Raw genomic sequence first — 21,057 nt, forward strand, 5'->3', positions numbered from 1 at the left:
TAGAAGCCTGTATGTGGGTTTTGCAACATCCAGTATACAATTTGGAAGCCTCTCCTTGTACATGTAATCCACAGAAACGTTGTTCGCAGAGCTAGTATTGAACCGTTCCTTCGAGAAGTGGGCTTGGCAGGAAGGTCGCGTCATACATTTTATTTAATTATTTTCAGGCACTTCGGATGCGATTTCATCATTAAAACTTTGGAAATTATTGTCCATGAGTTCTACTAGCAAATAAATGATAAATTGACTTTTGAGTCAGTTTCATGAACGCCCCCCCCCCCCCCCCCCCCAAAGGCTCGCGGGCTACCTCGTCAGGTCACGTGATAGCAGCGTGCAGCGTTCTTGACGCATGAAGCCAAAACTGCGGCGTACTTTTAAGGTTAATATTTATGCGGTAACGCATCGACATGAATGGCACCCTTTTACATATACACCACACCAACAAATTACGCTCCAAAACACGCGTTTTTGAGAGTATATTAATTTTTTGTTCACACAATCATCTACATCTACAACTACATGGCTACTCCGCAAATTACATTTAAGTGCCTGGCAAAGGGTGCATCGAACCACCTTCGCAATAATTCTGCTATTCCAATCTCGTACAGCGCGCGGAAAAAACGTGCTAGCTCTGAGTTCCCTTATTTTGTTATGATGATCGTTTCTCCCTATGCGCGTCGGCGTCAGCAAAATTTTTCGCATTCGAAGGAGAAAATTGGTGACTGAAATTTCGTGAGAAGATTCTGCCGCAGCGAAAAACGCCTTTGTTTTAATGATGTCGATCCTAAACCCTGTATTATTTTAGTGACACTCTCTCCCCTATTTCTCGATAATACTAAACGTGCTGCTCTTCTTTCAGCTTTCTCGATGTACCACGTCAATCCTGTCTGGTAAGGATCCCACACCGCGCAGCAGTTTTCTAAAACAGGACGGACAAGCGTAGTGTAGGCAGTCTCTTTGGTGATACATTTTCTAAGTGTCCTGTATTATATTTTAATTTTATTTATTTATTTGAAAATTTTCTGCTTCTTACTTATTTTTGGTATTTTTAGTTACGATTTCCAGATTTTATCTCCAGTCTCTTAAAAGCTAAAGAATATAAGCCTTTGGTTTTAAATACCACAAGAGAGATAGATATGTGTCCGCAGCGTCGATCTCGCTGATACTCCTCGTCGGAACTGCTCCACCTGAAATCTCTAAAATGTTTATTTCGCTTCGAAGATCGTTCGGCACAACTAGGTGCTATGTTGTATGATGCATATGGATTGATGTGTCTAACTTTTTTTATCAACGAAAAGTTTATTGCTTTTGAGATATTCTCTCGAAGAACATTGACCGTGAAAAGATGCAGGATCGCACTATCATTCCACACTGCACCTCCGATCGATCTACGTCACGTGATATGTGAAGAATGTTTGTCAAATCTTTTATAAATTGATAAACACCTTGAATGCGTATTTTCTTGAATTTGTTTATTGTGCCACCGACTAACTAAACATTCACAAGGTAGCTTAATAGCGTAGCACAACAATAGCAAAATCTCTCCAACGTAAAACACGTCCGATCTCTGTAATCGCTTCACACAGAGGCCTCAAATATACTTCTTTGGTTACTTATTCCAGAGAGATGCGTCCATAGCACGGAACGTCCAATTCTCGCAGACAGTTTATATTACTCTCGGCATTAATTATTCGCCGCACCTTAGTCGAAGGTTTACACTATTTACGATCCATTACACCTGCCAATAAAACGCAGTCTTGGTTAGCCCTTCCCACAACATTTGCCGTGTTCCTCCCAATTTAAGTTGTTTGTGATTGTAATTCCTAGGTATTTAGTTGAATATACGGCCTTTAGATTTGACTGATTTGTCGTGTAACTGAAGTTTAACGGATTCCCTTTAGCACTCATGTGGATGACCTCACACTTTTCGTTATTTAGGGTCAGTTGCCAATTTGTGCACCATACAGATATCTTTTCTAATTCGTTTTGCAATTTGTTTTGATCTTCCGATGCCTTTACTTGTCGACAAACGACAGCATCATCTGCAAACAACCTAAAACGGCCGCTCAGATTGTCTCCTAAATCATTTATATAGACAAGGAACAGAAAAGGGCCTATAACACTACCTTGGGGAACGCCAAAAATCACATCTGTTTTGCTCGATGACTTTTCGTCAGTTATTACGGACTGTGACGTATCTGACAGGAAATCTTGAATCCAGTCACTTAACTGAGACGATATTCCATAAGCAGACAGTTTCACTACAAGCTGCTTGTGTGGTACAGTGTGAAATCCCTTGTCAATAGCACTCAACTTTTTATGTGAGTGAAGAGATGGTTGTTTGTCACAAGAACGATGTTTTCTAAATCCGTGTTGATTGTGTGTCAATAGAGCGTTCTCTTCGAGGTAATTCATAAGTTCGAACACAATATATGTTGCAGATCCTACTACATATCGACGTTAATGATATGAGCCTGTAATTTAGTGGATTACTCCTACTACCTTTCTTGAATATTAGTGTGACCTGTGCAACTTTCCAGGCTTTGGGTACGGATCTTTCGTCGAGTCGAGCGAACGATTGCATATGATTGTTAAGTATGGAGCTATCGTATCAGCATACTCTGAAAGGAACCTAACTAGTATACAGCCTGGACCGGAAGACTTACTTTTGTTAAGTGATTTTAAGTTGCTTCACTACTCGAGTGTATCTACTTCCACATTACTCATGTCGGCAGCTGTTCTTGATTCGAATACTGGAATATTTACTTCGTCTTGTTTGATGAAGAAATTTCGGAATGTTGTGTTTAGTAACACTGCTTTGGCAGCAACTGTCGTCTATAGTATTTCCTTTGCTATCGCGTAGAGGAGGCTCATTGGCTGTGTCTTGCCGCTAGCATATTTCACACACGACCAGAATCTCTTTGGATTTTCTGTCAGGTTTCGAGACAAAGTTTCGTTGTGGAAACTATTATAACCATCTGTAAAAGATAGCTAATCTTGCGATTCTGTGTCCGTTTAAATTTGGCATGTTTTTGTTTCTGCAAAAGTTTTCTGTACCAAGAAGGATCAGCTCCGTCGTTTGTTCATTTATTTGGTATATATCTCTCAATTTGTGGCGATACTATTTCATTGGATTCAAGTAACATCTGGTCTACACTTACATTGTTAATTTTGAAGAATGGAGATTGTCTCTCAGGAAGACGTCAACTGAATTTTTATCTGCTTTTTTGAATAGGTATATTTTCGTTTGTTTTTGGAGGAATTGGCGGTTACAATATTCAATCTCGCTACGACAACCCTGTGTTTTACCGTTATTTACGCGTCATGAACATCGTTTCCTTACTTACGACATTTTACAATGACTGTCTTAAAAACTTACTTTGAAAAATTCTGCGGCGCCTCACTCGCACTCCACGAATTTCTTCTGCGGACCGGACTGAAAGTAATCGCGGACAGGATCCGGCCTGCGGGCCGCTTGACTGGCGAGCTAAGACGATGTGTACCCATTGTGTGAAGCCCCACACGTTTTCAGCAGGCCTTAAATCTGAATAATTCATGCGACCACACAAGAAAACGGATTTTTACGGTGGGCTGTTTCTGTACAGCTTGTGGATGTTGCTAGACGAAGTTTTTTAACCTCTAACTACATGGACTGAAGACTAAGACGGCAAACATGTTGAACTATAGCTTGAGTGTTTTGTGGAGAGCATGATATTATCAGGAGGGGTGTTTTGGTGCTGGTCACTGTTCTGTTGAATGACTGGCTGTTCCGTTGATACTTCTATTAACAAATACTCGTGTAACTTGTTGATACTTCTATTAACAAATGTTTACATATACTGTTGAACCTTCTCGTTCCTCCCCAAATGTATTGACGTTTTTCCCCGTTGACACCAATCCCGATACACACGAATGCAAACAGCGCTTGAACACTTCCCGATTACAGCCTTCAGTGAGACAGACGCATTAGCTCATTTGACTTTCAAGGCCTGACGCTTATCGTGCTCCAGTCCAAATTTTGAATAAACCTTTCAGCAATTCTCTCAGGCGAATGGTAGTATCGTTCCCTTAACAGGGTCACGGCCGCTTTCCCTTCGTATTCTCGTTCAGTCAGAGCTTGCGCTTAGTTTGGAAAGACACGTAGTCCTCTTTGAGTCGAAAACGTTATGTGGTATTCGACTTTGTTTGCAGGTTTTTAATAAGGAATTCAACAGAATATATATATATATATATATATATATATATATATATATTGTAGCTTGTTGAAGCTTCTCCCATCATCTATACCTATAAGGGAGCGATCAGTAAGTTTCCGTTTGATGACGTTGCTGCAGCGCCTATGCAACGTAGTGCGACTCCGAGACGGGTATATAAGCGAGATGCGTGCGGTAAATTCAGAAACATGAACTGTGGCGACGTTGTTATCAAAAGCGTCCAGACAGGACCAACGTACTTTCATTCTTTTCTTGGCACCAAAGGGCAACACCGGTAGATATCCATCAGGTGATAAAGAATGTGTCTGGGGATAATATGTCTGCCGGCCGGTGTGGCCGTGCGGTTCTAGGCGCTTCAGTCTGGAACCGCGTGACTGCTACGGTCGCAGGTTCGAATCCTGCCTCGGGCATGGCTGTGTGTGGTGTCCTTAGGTTAGTTAGGTTTAAGTAGTTCTAAGTTCTAGGGGAATGATGACCTCAGATGTTGAGTTCCATAGTGCTCAGAGCCATTTTTTTTTTTTTTTTATATAATATGTCTGTCGAGAACCACAGTTATGGGAAGGTGAGCGACAAAGGGTGCTGCTGCTTCATGATAAAGCACGTTCCCATATCCCAAATGTCGTGACGCTACCGTCGGCATCGGGGTCGTTAGAATGTAGTCCTGGTCTCTCCCCATGCGATTATCACGCCTTAGATCCATTAAAGAAGGCCTTGAATGATCGACTATTATTGTCGGACGAGGATGTCAGCAGGCAGTTAAACGGACTTCTTCACGCAGCAGGACACGGTGTTATACCCGACGGGTATCTTAAGTCTGCTGTGTCGGTGGGATGGTTACATTAATGCTCACGGCCATTTGGCGTGATTGACATACGGGTTCTTGACTGTACGGCCTTCGGACGGGAACTCTTTTTGATCGGCCCTTATACAAAAGTACTTCACAAGTCACTGTTTGGTGCACGGCAGAGAGTGTTGGTGTGGTCTTCAGTCCGAAGTCTGATTTCATGCAGCTTACCATCCTAGTCTATCATGTGCAAGCATCTTCATCTCCAAATCATTACTGCAACTTACAACCATTTGAACTTGCTTACTGTATTCATCCCTTGGTCTCCTACAATTTTCAGCCCCCCCCCCCCAATTCCGTTTATTACGAAAGTGACAATTTCCTGATGCCTCAGGATGTGTCCCGTTAACTAGTCGCTTCTTTTAGTCCAACCGCGCCACACATTTCTTTTGTCTCCAGGTCGATCCACCCATCTAATTTTCAGCAGCCTTTTACAGCACCACATTTCAAAAGATTATGCTCTCTTCTTGTCTGGACTGTTTATTGGCCACCATTCGCTTCTGTGCAGGGATACACTCCACACAAATATCTTTAGAAAAGACTTCCTTAACACTTACATTTTCAGTAGGTGTTAATGAACTCCTCTTTTTCAGAAATGATTTTCATGCTATACCCACTCTGCTTTTTACATCCTTTCTTCTCCGGCTATAGTCAGTTATTTTGCTGACAAATAGCAAAATCCTTGGGCTACTGTAAGTGTCTTGTTTTCTAATCTGGTTCCGTCAGTGTCGTCTACATTTGCATTTACATGACTACTCTACTAATTACACGTTTTCGCTTTCGGAATGTCGTGAGAATATCCCGCCGCAACGAGAAACGCCTTTGTTTTAATTATGTCCGTTCCAAACCCTGTATCTTGTTCGTGACTTTTTCTCCCCTATTTCTCGATAATATAAAACGTGCTGCCCTTCTTCGAACTTTCTCGATTTACTCCGTTAATCTTATCTGGTAAGGATCCCACACTGCGCAGCAGTACTCCAAAAGTGGTCGGACAAGCGTAGTGTAGGCAGTCTCTTTAGTAGATCTGTTGCATCTTCTAACTATTCTGCCGATAAAATGCAGTCTTCGATGTGTTCTTGCCAGTTTAAATTGTTCGTAATTGCAACTCCTAGGTATTTAGTTGACACTGTCAAAAGCTATCCGTAAATCTAGAAATACGGAATCAATTTCACATCCATTGTCGACACCACTCAACACTGCTCGTGAGTAAAGAGCTAGTTGTGTTTCACAAGAACGATGTCTTCTAATTCAGTGTTGACTACGTGTCAATAGACCGTTCTCTTCGAGGTAATTCGTAATGTTTGAGCACAAAATATGTTGCAGAATCCTGCTCCAAATCGACATTAATGAAATGGGCCTGTATTTTAGTGAATTACTCCTATTGCCTTTCTTGAATACTGATGTGGCCTGTGCAACTTTTGTAGAGTCTGGGTACGGATCTATCTGATTTAATTCGACTACATTCCATTACCCCTGTTTTACGTTTCTTGGTTTTCATTTTATAACCTCTTTTTACGGACACTATCAGTTACTTTCAACTGGTCTTCAAGTCATTCTGTACCATCTCTGACAGAACTACAGCGTGATCGACAAACCTCAAAGCGTTTATTTCTTCTCCTTGAACTTCCTCTTTCCAAATTTCTCCTTGATTTCCTTTACTGCTTGCTCGATCTACAGATTAAATAACATTTGGGAGCGACTGCAATCCTGTCTCGTCCCCTTCTTAGCGAGTGCTTCCGTGTAACGTACTTCGACTCATATAACTGTAGCTTGGTTTCGGCATAAGTTGTAAATAACTTTTAGTTCTATGTTTCCGTGCCACCTGCAGAATTTCAAAGAGTGTTTCCAGCATTGTTAAAAGCCTTCTCTAAATCTACAAATGCTAAAAAACGTATATTTGTCTTTCTTCAGTCTGTTTCCTAAGACAATTCGTAGGGGCAGTATTGTCCGACGTCTTGCTACATTTTTCCGGAGCCCAAGCTGATTATCCACGATATCTGCTTCTATCAGACGAGGCTACTTCAGTTATTTTGTTCGCCCGCTTTCCTAGTTATACGCTGGCAAAAATTGTAAAATGATTTCAGAATTGTAGAATGATTTGGATTGCGACGGGCGTGTAGTGTTGTTTTGAGTGTCATTCGAAAATCAGCCTCCTCTTCGGTCATGATCTTGGCTATTGGCGACACAGTAACTGTTGTCCGGTGGAGTACCCGCGATCCCAATGTGTCAAGTGTGCTCGCTTTGAATCCGGTGTCTGATTGGTTGATTTCCCCAACCCGCATCAGGTGAGCGGAAAAGGAAATTCAAAATGCGTGCCAAATGCTGGGTTCCAAGTTCACTAGACTAGCTTAATGGCTACAGATTTTCTAATGTCAGGTATCCTCTCAGTACCATACAACTGGAAATAATAATGCGAGATGTCCTGGTAGCTGCGAGGACTTTCGAGAAGTGCCATCTGCGGCAGGTGGAGATGATGATGCCCTCTTTCAAGTCAGATGACAATCATTCTGCCGTTCGAGGCCTGTGTGACTGATGGGCATTATTGTTTAAAGCAAGTTCAGGAGTTTCTTGGAACTTGAGATATCGGGCAGTCGCACGGCGGCTGTGTTAGGTGTAGGGAGAAAGTCATGAGCCGTGTGGGGCTGAAGTGTAAGTCTTATGGGTCCTCAGCGATCGATATAATTATTTTGCCAATACGGAAAGATTACAAGAGTCCCAAGTTCGTTGCGGAGTGTTGCATCTTAGTGTATGCACACGCGTTTAGTCGGTGGAGGGCTAGTATTAGATGGCGAAGCTATTAGCTAGCTGGAGATGGCGTTGATGGAAGAGGCGGGCATGGAGCATTATAATTTAAAATAAATAGACCTCATTTCTTTACATGGAAGGCTGACTTGTTTTGATTTGTCGTGGCTGTTAATCTATATGGCTTTGCGTTGTTATTGTGCTTGAATCTGGATCCTTTTTTACAGTAACCGTACTGGACGTAATAGTGGCAACCATGTACGACGAAAGTCATTGACCCTTGTCACTTTATGAATTGTAATATTTTAATCTAGTCAGATACTTTATATTTTAAAATTTTGAACAAAAAAGATTGTTGTTTCCAGTGAATTCGTCTAGCAGATTACCACTATGTTTTAAATTTTTGAGTTAAACTTAACCCAAAAATTTAAGTCTCCATAGCAGATGTCACGTTCCCCAGTGAATGTCGTATTCAGCGTTTCCGGGTTCAGGGCATTACTTACACATCAATATCTCTTTAAAAAGTATGTTGAGATTAAAAGTCAACAGCAACGAACTAAATTTGCATTTTTTAAAATTTTTTGTGTGGCCATGAAGTCGGTAGAACAAGTTTTTGAAAGTGTGTTGAAATTGCTAAGTGTGTGCTAAAATGATTTTCAGGATCAGGACCTTACGCAGAATCATCATCAGCTCTTCAAGAAGTATTTTGTTAATACAAAACAAGAACTGTAAAATACAGGGAGCGAAAGGCTATTTACAATTTGCACAGAAACCAGATGGCAGTTATACGAGTCGAGGTGCATCAAAGGGAAGCAGTGGTTGGGAAGGGAGTGAGACAGGCTTGTAGCTTATCCCCGATGTTATTCAATCTGTATATTGAGCAAGCAGTAAAGGAAACAAAAGAAAAATTCGGATTAGGTATTAAAATCCATGGAGAAGAAATAAAAACTTTGAGGTTCGCCCATGACATTGTAGTTCTGTCAGATACAGCAAAGGACCTGGAAGAGCAGTTGAACGGAATGAACAGTGTCTTGAAAGGAGGATATAAATGAGCATCAACAAAAGCAAAACGCGGATGATGGAATGTAGTCGAATTAAGTCGGGTGATGCTGAGGGAATTAGATTAGGAGACACTTAGGCCTAAGTGTTTTGCTATGTGGAGAGCAAAGTAACTCACGATGGTCAAAGTAGAGAGGATATAAAACGTAGACTGGCAATGGCAAGGAAAGCGTTTCTGAAGAAGGGAAATTTGTTAACATCGAGTATAGATTTAAGCGTCAGGAAGTCGTTTCTGAAAGTATTTGTATGGAGTGTAGCCATGTATGGAAGTGAAACATGGACGATAACTAGTTTGGACAAGAAGAGAATAGAAGTTTTCGAAATGTGGTGCTACAGAAGAATGCTGAAGATTAGATGGGTAAATCACATAACTAATGAGGAGGTACTGAATAGGATTGGGGAGATGAGAAGTTTGTGGCACAACTTAACTAGAAAAAGGGATCGGTTGGTAGGACATGTTCTGAGGCATCAAGGGATCACCAATTTAGTATTGGAGGGCAGCGTCGAGGGTATAAATCATAGAGGGAGACCAAGAGATGAATACACTAAGCAGATTCAGAAGGATGTAGGCTGCAGTAGGTACTGGGATATGAAGAAGCTTGCACAGGATAGAGTAGCATGGAGAGCTGCATCAAACCAGTCCTTGCGCTGAAGACCACAACAACAACAAAACAAGAATTAACGAATTTAGTTTTTAATGTTTTTCAGGTGTTCATAAAGTACCCCCCCCCCCCTTCCTTGGGAAAGCGAGTTATGGAAAATGCTTTGATATTGCTAGTGATAAATTCAAATTCAGTCAACCGGAACACACAAATTATGTCAAGGTGACGGCAAGTTATCATTGAGTTGTGCAGTACTGTAGTGCACCTCTTTGTTGCGAGTGTGTTATGACATCATAGAGAAAGAAAATGATATTGTCCATAGACAAAAAGTTAGACACGTTGCATAGGATGGATAACGGGAAATTGTTGAAAAACACTGCTGCTGAATTTGGTATTGAAGTATCTGCAAAGATTCCAGGATCTCAGACGTAAATGACTGGCTGCGAAATGGCAGTGGCTATGATATGAATTATGATAACGAAATTGTCGCGGTTCATTCGTCTGCAGCCAATGACGTTTGTGATGATGGATGAGATGACAGAATTGGCTTTCAACCCGAAGACAGGTTGACACATACATGCGTCATATTTATGGCAGTTTTCAGTGCCGCTAGAAAATCGCGTAACGTAAAGGCCGAAAAAGTAGTGGACAAAATCAAGTCCGCAATAGGAACTGTAGCAGTTTTCATCAACTAAACATACAAAGGCAAAAACATAGCTGGATAAAATAAGGTGTTATTTGGAACGCTAGAAGGAAGCAACTCCGGCCGAACTATGACTGCTGAAACGCGTACGCGATTGTACTGCACAAGAAAGTCAAATGGTTCAAATGGCTCTGAGCACTATGGGACTCAACTGCTGAGGTTATTAGTCCCCTAGAACTTAGAACTAGTTAAACCTAACTAACCTAAGGACATCACAAACATCCATGCCCGAGGCAGGATTCGAACCTGCGACCGTAGTGGACTTGCGGTTCCAGACTGCAGCGCCTTTAACCGCACGGCCACTTCGGCCGGCCAAGAAAGTCATACAATTATAGCTAATAATAATAATAATAATAATAATAATAATAACGATCACAATGCCACAAATATAGAATACATCACATACATTCAGCAACTGAAAGATTCACATTAAGCAGAAGGGAAGGAGGAAGGGGATTTATCGACATAAAAAACCTACATTATGGACAGGTAGACAATTTAAGAAAATTCTTTCTGGAACGAGCAGAAACTAGCAAAATACACAAAGCAATCACTCATATAAATACATCGGCTACACCACTGCAATTTCATAACCACTTCTACGACCCTTTAGCCGGCCGAAGTGGCCGTGCGGTTGAAGGCGCTGCAGTCTAGAGCCGCAAGACCGCTACGGTCGCAGGTTCGAATCCTGCCTCGGGCATGGATGTTTGTGATGTCCTTAGGTTAGTTAGGTTTAACTAGCTCTAAGTTCTAGGGGACTAATGACCTCAGCAGTTGAGTCCCATAGTTCTCAGAGCCATTTGAACCATTTTGAACAACCCTTTAGATCACATAACAACAACAGATACGAAGAAAGTAAATTGGAAAAAGAAAACACTACATGGCAAGCACCCGTATCATCTAACACAGCCACACATCGATCAAGACGCATCCAACACATGGCTAAGAAAAGGCAATATATACAGCGAGACGGAAGGATTCATGATTGCAATACAGGATCAAACATTAAACACGAGATATTACAGCAAGCATATTATTAAAGATCCCAATACCACCACAGATAAATGCAGACTTTGCAAACAACAAATAGAAACAGTAGATCACATCACAAGCGGGTGTACAATACTAGCAAATACAGAATACCCCAGAAGACATGACAATGTAGCAAAAATAATACATCAACAGCTTGCCTTACAACATAAACTTATAAAACAACACGTTCCCACATACAAGTATGCACCACAAAATGTACTGGAGAATGATGAATACAAATTATACTGGAACAGAACCATTATAACAGATAAAACAACACCACATAACAAACCTGACATCATACTCTCCAATAAAAAGAAGAAATTAACACAACTAATTGAAATATCCATACCCAATACAACAAATATACAAAAGAAAACAGGAGAAAAAATTGAAAAATACATCCAACTGGCTGAGGAAGTCAAGGACATGTGGCATCAGGATAAAGTTGACATTATACCAATTATACTATCAACTACAGGAGTCATACCACACAATATCCACCAGTACATCAATGCAATACAGCTACATCCAAACTTATGTATACAACTACAGAAATCCGTAATTATTGATACATGTTCAGTTACCCGAAAGTTCCTAAATGCAATATAACATATACCGTACAGTTAAAAGGAAGTTACGCTTGATCAAGATCCGCGTCACTTTCCATTTTTGACCAGACATAACGTCTGAGAAAAGAAAGAAATAATAATAATAATAATACTGATTATGTCAATGTATAAGGCTCACGTTTTCTTTTTCAATATCTAGTCAATATTTGTGTGAAAATAATTTTTATGTTCTCATGTGAAAATAAATATAACTCGTGTCTTTATAGCATTTAATTCATGTCATTCTCTTTTCTCCGACTTCCCGGACTTTCTTGGTTTTCGATTATATCCGGATAAACAAGTTTCCACTGTAATTAGATAGCTGCGGAAATGGTGACTATAATAAGTAATAATGTTAGTCTTCTCGCGCGGATCTAATCGAGGTAGGCGAACCCAATTAGGAGAGTCTTACGGGTGTATTCGTGCTGAGAACTGATACGGGTTCGTCGATAAACTTCCAGTCGCTAAAAGAGCATGGATTCCAGTAGACCCGACGGCCATTAATTACATGAGGGATTTAATTTAAAATTTAATCCACCCTTCCCCCCCCCCTCCCCCCTTAGTAAGATTTGGCAAGACCTCCTCCCCACCCCGCCCCCTGCCCCGCACTTGAGGTTTACCCTGTAGTCGGGTTAAAAGTACGTAAAAATGTAGAAAGCGTATTTTTAACATGTGATTAAAAACACTTGGTTTTAAACATGCCAGTCCTGCGTAGTATTCAGAGGGGCAGACAGACACAGACAGATGGACAGAAGCCGGCAGTAGTGGACGATCGATTCTAGGCACTTCAGTCCGGAACCGCGCGACTGCTATGGTCGCAGGTTCGAATCCTGCCTCAGGCATGGATGTGTGTGATGTCCTTAGGTTAGTTAGGTTTAAGTAGTTCTAAGTTCTAGGGGACTGATGACCTCAGAAGTTAAGTCCCATAGTGCTCAGAGCCATTTGAACCATTTGATGGACAGAAAAACTTCATGAAAACAGTATTAACTGTTTTGACAGATTTCCATAAAAAGTAACTTTTATTCGTTTATTGTAGTCATTAAACCTTTACTTGCTTTGCAGATGAATGACAACGTTGTTCCTACCTTCCTTACGTAGATTTTCAATCTCTCTATTTATATGATCATTAAGGGAGTTCTTGTTGCTCAACTTCAGCTTAGCTTCCTTCCACAAACGATTAACTTCTTGCTCGCCCGTTTGTTTCAGCTTGTCGGCATGCCGCTTAACATACGCATTGTGAAAGTTTTGATAGAAATTCCTGTTTAAAACCGTAACATCGGCTTTATATGTGTTGCAGATAACATGATTGACTCACTGACCGACACGCAGCGATTACGATTGGTGCGGCAAAGAACTCCGCGAATGCAATCTGACACTTGTGCGGCACTTGTTTCAAATCGGGGAATCCCGAGAATGTACACGTGTAAAGCATTCACTTCGATTCAGAGAGGCCATAAAGATTGGTGGGCAATGTAATATTGCCTATGCTCGGGATTAATTATATAGAACGAAATGCTGTCCATTACAATAATGTGTGTTCCGTGAATTAAACAGTTAATATGCGATTTTCACCCCACCCCCCTCCTTTAAACAAGGTTTTGTGAGATTTTGCCAGACCGCTCCTCCCTCAATTTGAGCTCACATAATTAATGGAGACCCCCCTAAGAGTCCGCGGAGGATGAAGACCTGGAAAGTTTCTAAATGACAGATTGTACGCTTCTGTATCTTACCCTCGTACCCCCCTGCGGGTTCGGGGGCTAGAATAGGCCCGCGGTATTCCTGCCTGTCGTAAGAGGCGACTAAAAGGAGTCTCAAATATTTCGGCCTTATGTGATGGTCCCCTCTCGGGTTTGACCTCCATCTTTCTAAATTATTCCGAAGAGCGAGCCAATTGGGGAAGGGCGCCTTACATGGTGCACTGTATCCGTCGTGCATTGAGACCTTTAGCCGACTTTTTCGTCGTTGCGATGGTGTCCCGCTCGTTTTCCGTCTCTTGGGCGAGGATACGTCCCTGGGTGCGATTACCACGCTGCACTCTGCAGTGTTGCTTTTAACTGCGACGACGACCTTGGACATTTTTGCACCTAAGATCCAGCACGGTAGCCAGTCCGTTGTGGTGGGGCCGCCATGTACCCTGTTGGTTGTAGCCCCCTGACAACACAGGGATCGCTCTACTGATGCCTGCGCCGTTAACTCCCAACGTATGCCAAGGAGTAGATGCCCGTCTCCCTGGGGCATCAGGACTCCCGGCAATGGACATCCTGCCAGGTGGCTATTGCTGCGGCTGGGTGGCGCCCGTGGGGAGGGCCCTTGGTCGGAGCAGGTGGCATCAGGGCGGATGACCCGCAATGAAGCGTGGTACATCATCTCTCGCTGTCTGCCAGCCGCCAGCAGTCTCTAAGCGTTCTCGGGCTCAATTTAATGCTCAAAAGTACGATCCGAAAACGTTCTCCTCTCTGGCCACCTTGGGAGGAGCGTAAGTCTCAGGATGGAGGTAATAGTTATTCGCCCCGATTCTTAGTTTGCACGAGAGCTGATGGGGAGTCTTCTATCCACAAAGCCTCAGTTCTTCGTCGAGCATTTAGAGGACAAGTTTGGGGAGGTGGAGGGCTTGTCCAAAATGCGCTCTGGGTCAGTACTGATACAAACGGCATCCTCCGACCAGTCACGCAGGTTACTTGCTTGTGACAAGTTGGGGGATGTTCACGTTACCATTACACCACATAAGAGTTTAAATATGGTCCAGGGAGTTGTTTTCCATAGGGACCTACTTTTGCAGTCTGACGACGAGCTGCGCGCCAACTTAGAGCGTAGAGGTGTTCATTTCGTCCGGCGCGTTCATCGGGGTCCGAAGGACAATCAGGTTGCTACCGGTGCCTTCATCTTGGCCTTCGAGGGTGATACATTACCGGAGAAGGTCAAGGTGATGGTCTACCGTTGTGACGTCAAGCCCTATATCCCTCCCCTGATGCGGTGCTTTAAGTGCTGGAAGTTCGGGCATATGTCTTCCCGCTGCACTTCCAGCCTCACATGTCGAGATTGCGGACGCACATCACATCCCAATACTCTATGTGCCCCGCCTCCCATCTGTGTCAACTGCGGAGAGCATCATTCCCCTTGCTCGCCTGACTGCAAAGTCTTTCAGAAAGAGCGCAAAATCATGGAATATAAGACCCTGGCCCGGCCGACCTATACTGAGGCCAAAAGGAAATATGACAGACTCCATCCTGTGAGAATGACATCTTCTTACGCAGCTGCTACAACAACTGTGCTAGCCCCATCAGTTTCGAGACTTCCAGCCAGCTCGATAAGCAGTACGACTCCTCCTGCCCCCTTGCCCGTGGGGGGCTCTACCCAACCGGTTGCTCCTGCACCACCTACCTCAGGAGCAACCTCCTCCCACCCATCAGGGACGTCCGTCCCCGCTTCTCAGCCAGAGAAGCGTCTAACTTCTTCGGCTACTCTCGCCCGTAAGAGTTCCCTTGGGACCCTCCCTTCCCAGGGTTCCACCAGCGGGAAGGATGACGGCCGCCAGTGGCATAAGTCCCCACCAGCGGCCGGGCGTAGGGCTTCACGATCCTCCTCCGTCCCGGAGACTGAATCGGTGAAGCCTTCCCAGCCGGTGAAACCCAAGGTTCAGCGAGAGAAGTCCAAGAGAAAGACCTCTAAGGCCAAAGAACTTGCGGTGGCACCAACCCCACCGCACCCTTCGCGCTCTGCGTCTGAGGATGAGGTCGAGATTCTAGCGTCCGCTGAGGACCTTGATCTCGCTGGTCCCTCAGACGCCATGGATGCCACTCGAATGGGTACTGAATCGGTGGCAGTGAGCGGCGTAAATTGCCCTCCAAGTCCTTTCACGCCTTTCTCAGCCATGGACAATATCATCCTCCAGTGGAACTGCAGCGGTTTCTTCCACCATCTAGCTGAGCTCCGACAACTTATCAGCCTTCACCCTTTCTTCTGCATTGCTATTCAGGAAACTTGGTTTCCAGCAATGCGAACCCCCGCCCTCCGTGGCTATCGGGGTTATTATAAGAACCGGGCAGCATATGAAAGGGTGTCTGGTGGCGTCTGCCTCTATGTCCTTCACACTCTGCACAGCGAGTCTGTCCTCCAAACACCTTTAGAGGCTGTCGCTGTTCGGGTGTGGACGCCACAGGCTGTTACCGTCTGCAGTCTTTACCTTCCACCGGATGGTGATGTCTCGCAGCATGTCCTGGCTGCGCTGATAGCCCAATTGCCGCCACCTTTCTTGCTATTGGGCGACTTCAACGCCCATAACCCTCTGTGGGGTGGGTCAGTGGCAACAGGTCGAGGCGCCACCGTTGAGCATTTATTGTCGCAGCTCGATCTCTCGATTTTAAATGATGGTGCCATCACACACTTCAGTGTGGCGCATGGCACATACTCTGCCATTGACCTTTCAATCTGTAGCCCTAGCCTCTTACCGTCTGTCCAATGGAGTGTGCATGACGACCTGTGTGGTAGTGACCACTTTCCGATCTTTCTGTCACTACCACGGCGTCACTCTTTTGGGCGCCCTAGCAGATGGGCTATGAATAAGGCTGACTGAGACTTGTTCTCCTCCACTGCCGCTATTGAGCCTCTCTCTAATGATGACATTGATGCGGTGGTTCAATCGGTCACCACCGGCATCGTTACTGCCGCCGAATCTGCCATTCCCCGTTCCTCTGGGTCTCCTCGGCGGCGGACTGTGCCTTGGTGGTCGCCTGAGATCGCTGCAGCGATTAAAGATCGCCGGCGGGCGCTACAGCGTCACAAGCGACATCCCTGCATTGAACACCTCATCACCTTCAAACGGCTGCGTGCGCGGGCCCGCCGCCTTATCCGCCAAAGCAAGCAGGAGTGCTGGGAGCGGTATGTGTCCACCATTGGCCTCCCTGTCTCTCCATCGCAGGTCTGGGCCAAGATTCGACGCGTCTACGGCTATCGGACACCTGTCAGCGTCCCTGCGCTCTCACTGAATGGAGCAGTTTGTACTGACTCCGACGTCATTGCAAACCACTTAGCAGAGCATTTTGCTATGAGTTCCGCTTCTGCGCATTACCCCCAGGCCTTCCGCTCCATTAAAGAGCGGATGGAACGTCGGAGCCTTTCTTTTCGCACCCACACTTCTGAATCCTACAATGCTCCATTCAGTGAGTGGGAATTTCACAGTTCCCTTGCCGCTTGCCCTGATACCGCTCCCGGGCCAGATAGCATCCACTGTCGGAATCTGAAACACCTTTCAGTGGACTGCAAGCGACGCCTCCTCGACCTGTACAACCGTCTCTGGGTCGAGGGTGAGTTTCCGTCACAATGGCGGGAGAGCATTGTCATCCCCGTTTTGAAACCTGGAAAAACCCATTAGCCTCACCAACGTTCTTTGCAAGTTGCTTGAACGGATGGTGAGCCGGCGCTTGAATTGGGTACTGGAGTCTCGGGGCCTTCTGGCTCCGTCTCAGGGTGGGTTCTGTAAAGGCCGCTCCGCCACCGACAATCTGGTGAGCCTGGAGTCGGCCATCCGTACTGCCTTTGCCCGCCGTCAGCACCTGGTCGCTGTCTTTTTCGACATGCGGAAGGCGTACGATACGACATGGCGTCATCAAATCCTTTCTACGCTTCATGGATGGGGTCTTCGGGATCCTCTGCCGATTTTTATCCGCAATTTTCTGTCGTATCGTACCTTCCGCGTGCAAGTCGCGGCCTCGTATAGTTCCTCCCACGTTCAGGAGAACGGTGTGCCACAGGGTTCTGTTTTAAGTGTCTGCCTGTTTTGTAATAGCCATTAACGGGCTCGCTGCGGCCGTGGGAAATTCTGTCTCCGCTTCCCTGTATGCTGACGACTTCTGCCTTTACTACAGCTCTACTGGCATTGCAGCTGTTAAACGTCAGCTACAGGGCGCTAACCCCAAGGCGCAGTCTTGGGCTGTAGCACATGGGTTCCAGTTTTCGGCAGCCAAGACCTGCGTTATGCATTTCTGCCGGCGACATACTGTCCACCCGGAGCCGCAGCTTTCTCTTAATGGCGAACTTCTTTCAGTGGTGGAATCACACAGGTTTTTGGGGGTGGTTTTCGATGCCCGGTTGACTTGGCTGCCTCATATCCGGCAGCTCAAACAGGCGTGTTGGCGGCATCTCAATGCTCTGCGATGTTTGAGCCACACCCGCTGGGGCGCCGACCGATCTACCCTGTTCCGGCTCTACCAGGCGTTAATCCAGTCTCGTCTGGATTATGGGAGCCTGGCTTATGGCTCAGCTTCCCTATCTGCGTTGCGGGTGCTGGACCCAATCCTCCATAGCGGGATACGCCTTGCCACTGATGCTTTCCGCACCAGCCCTGTGGACAGCAACTAGTGGAGGCAGGTGTCCCTCCACTGCGGTTACGACGCCAACAATTACTGGCTGCTTATGCTGCCCATGTTTTTAGCTTGCCCGGGCATCCAAATTACCGTGTCGTGTTCCCGCAGTCAGTCGTCCATCTGCCAGACCGTCGGCCCCGGTCGGGTTGTCCGATCGCCGTACGCGTCAAGGAGCTTCTCTCCGGGCTTGGGTTTTTCCCTGTTCCACCTCCTTTCCGGGCACCTCTGCGTACACCCCCGTGGTGTGTTCCTCGCCCTTGCCTTCGGCTCGACTTGGCACAGGGCTCGAAGGACTCAGTCCCTCCAGAGGCCTTCCGCCGCCACTTTTATTCCATCCTGGCCACGTATCAGGGCTCTGGAATTGTTTACACTGACGGTTCGATGGTTGCTGGTCGTGTCGGGTATGCGCTAACTCTAGGGGACCATTCCGAACAACGTTCCTTGCCGGATGGCTGCAGCGTTTACACTGCTGAGCTGGTCGCCATCTTTCGTGCCCTAGAGTATATCCGCTCCTGCTCAGGTGAGTCCTTCGTTATCTGTAGCGATTCCCTGAGCGGTTTACGAGCTCTCGACCAGTATTTCCCTCGTTCTCGTCTGGTGATGGCTATCCATGAGTCCCTGCATACTCTTGCGCGTTGCGGCCGCTCTGTGGTCTTTGTGTGGACCCCAGGCCATGTTGGGATACCTGGCAATGAGAATGTTGACCGCCTGGCGAAAGAGGCCACTAGTAAATCGTCTCTGGGAATTGGCCTCCCGGAGACTGATTTGCGGGCAGTCTTGCGCCGCGAAGCTCTTTTGCTTTGGGAAGCTGAATGGCGCAATCTGCCCACGCCCAACAAACTCCGTCCAATCAAGGCGACGACGACTGTGTGGCGGTCGTCCATGCGGGTCTCCCGCCAGGAGTCTGTTGTCCTCTGCCGGCTGCGCATTGGGCATACTCGGCTTACGCACGGCCACTTATTGCGCCGTGAGGACGCACCTCTATGTCGCTGCGGCTCCGTTTTATCTGTGGTCCATATTTTATTGGAGTGTCCGCTTTTAGCTGTGCTCAGGCAGTCGTTCGCACTGCCTGACACGCTCCCTGCCCTTTTAACAGATGACTCTGCTACGGCTGACTTAGTTTTACGTTTTATTCGGGCAGGGTGTTTTTATCATTTAATCTAAGTGTTTCTGTTTTATCTTATTGTTTTGTGTGGATTCTGGCCTTTGGCCTCCGGTTTTAAACTGATTTTTTAATGTGTTTTATGTGGTTGGCTTTTCCTTTTTTTTGTTCCTATGGTCGGCCAACCACCGTCACACTCTGTGTGATTTCATTCGTTTTGCCTGGTCTTTATCTCCGTTTGTTCTGTGTCGTCTGTGTTCTATTCTGTTAATCGTTTTTGTTCTCTGTGGGTGTTTTTAGGATTTGGAAAAAGGGACCGATGACCGTAGCAATCTGGTCCCTTTAATCCCCCAAACCAACCAACCAATCTTACCCTCGTAGCCCTAACGCAGGATGTACGGTAGAGAGACAGCAGAATTTTTGCACAGTCTGCATCACGTACAGCTTCTCTAAATTTGCCGAACAGAATTTTGCGATAACTGTGTTTCCTGTGTGCTACCAACGATTATCATTTAAGCTGTCTGAGAATCTCTGTTCCTCTTCCGTTCTGACTGAAGCGCACTTCCATAAATCTAACAACATTACCTTACATTCTTTGAAATGCTTTTTATTCCAGTCTTTGATCACAATATCAATTCTTTAGACGATGACCGGTTTCAGTCCGTAATGACCATCCTCAGATCTACAATATACAGATACATACACCTAGTGAGCAGTGTGTCTTTCAACATAATACAGCAATACGTATCACAATATACTATCATACAACCAGGGAAATGTACAGATAAAATACGGTAAATCGTATGCCATAATGGCATCGTCAAAACATATAAATATAATGAGCACAGCATCGTCACATAGATCTAAAATAAGATGTAGTTCGCTCTGCGTTCGTAATCGGACATTGTGAATATCCCAAATATTGAAGTAGTACCGAAGAATAAATAACGTAAGGCTCTGTATGCAGTCTGTGTTGATGCTGCACCAAACTCCAATCCCCTGCCCCGCCCTTCATAAGAAAAACAACAGCTTTATATGTTCGTCCTGTGTCAGAATGTAGCGGACCGGCGTGGCCGAGCGGTTCTAGACTCTACCGTACGGAAGCACATGACCGCTACGGTCGCAGGTTCGAATCCTGCCTCGGGCATGGATGTGTGTGATGTCCTTAGGTTAGTTAGGTTTAAGTAGCTCTAAGTTCTAGGGGACTGATGACCTCAGAAGTTAAGTCTCATAGTGCTCAGAGCCATTTGAACCATTTTTTGTCAGAACGTACCCATAGAACTTTAATCGATCAGACTGAACCAGCCGAAAGATCAGTAATGCTGGTTACACTGGTACATTACATTGAGGTCACAAAAGTCATGGGATAGCGATATGCATATATATATATATATATATATATATATATATATATATATATATATATATATATATATATGGTGGTAGTATCACGTACTCAAGATCCAAAAGGGCGGTGCATTGGCGGAGCTATCATTTGTATCCAGGTGATTCATGTAAAAGGTTTCCGACATGATTGTGGCCGCAACGAGAATTAATAACTTTGAACGCGGAGTGGTGGTTGGAGCTAGACGCATGAGACATCAGTTTCGGAAATAGGTAGGGAATATAATATTTCTAGATATATTGTATCCAGGACGTGCCCAAGAGTACTTAATTTCAGGCATTGCCTCTCACCACGCACAACGCTATGGTCGACGGCTTTCACTTAACGACCGAGAGCAGCAACGTTTGCGTAGAGTTGTCAGTGCTAACAGACAAGCAGAGC

At 45.1% G+C, this 21,057-nt stretch overlaps 1 protein-coding gene across 3 annotated transcripts in view; it reads left to right on the top strand.

Moving 5' to 3' along the window:
- LOC126198504 (endophilin-A) overlaps nt 1-21,057 on the top strand; it is a 772,777-nt gene that overhangs the window by 10,722 nt on the left and 740,998 nt on the right. The window lies entirely within an intron of this gene.

The sequence above is a fragment of the Schistocerca nitens genome, chromosome 8, assembly GCF_023898315.1.
Source record: "Schistocerca nitens isolate TAMUIC-IGC-003100 chromosome 8, iqSchNite1.1, whole genome shotgun sequence".
NCBI classification, from domain to species: Eukaryota; Metazoa; Arthropoda; class Insecta; order Orthoptera; family Acrididae; genus Schistocerca; species Schistocerca nitens.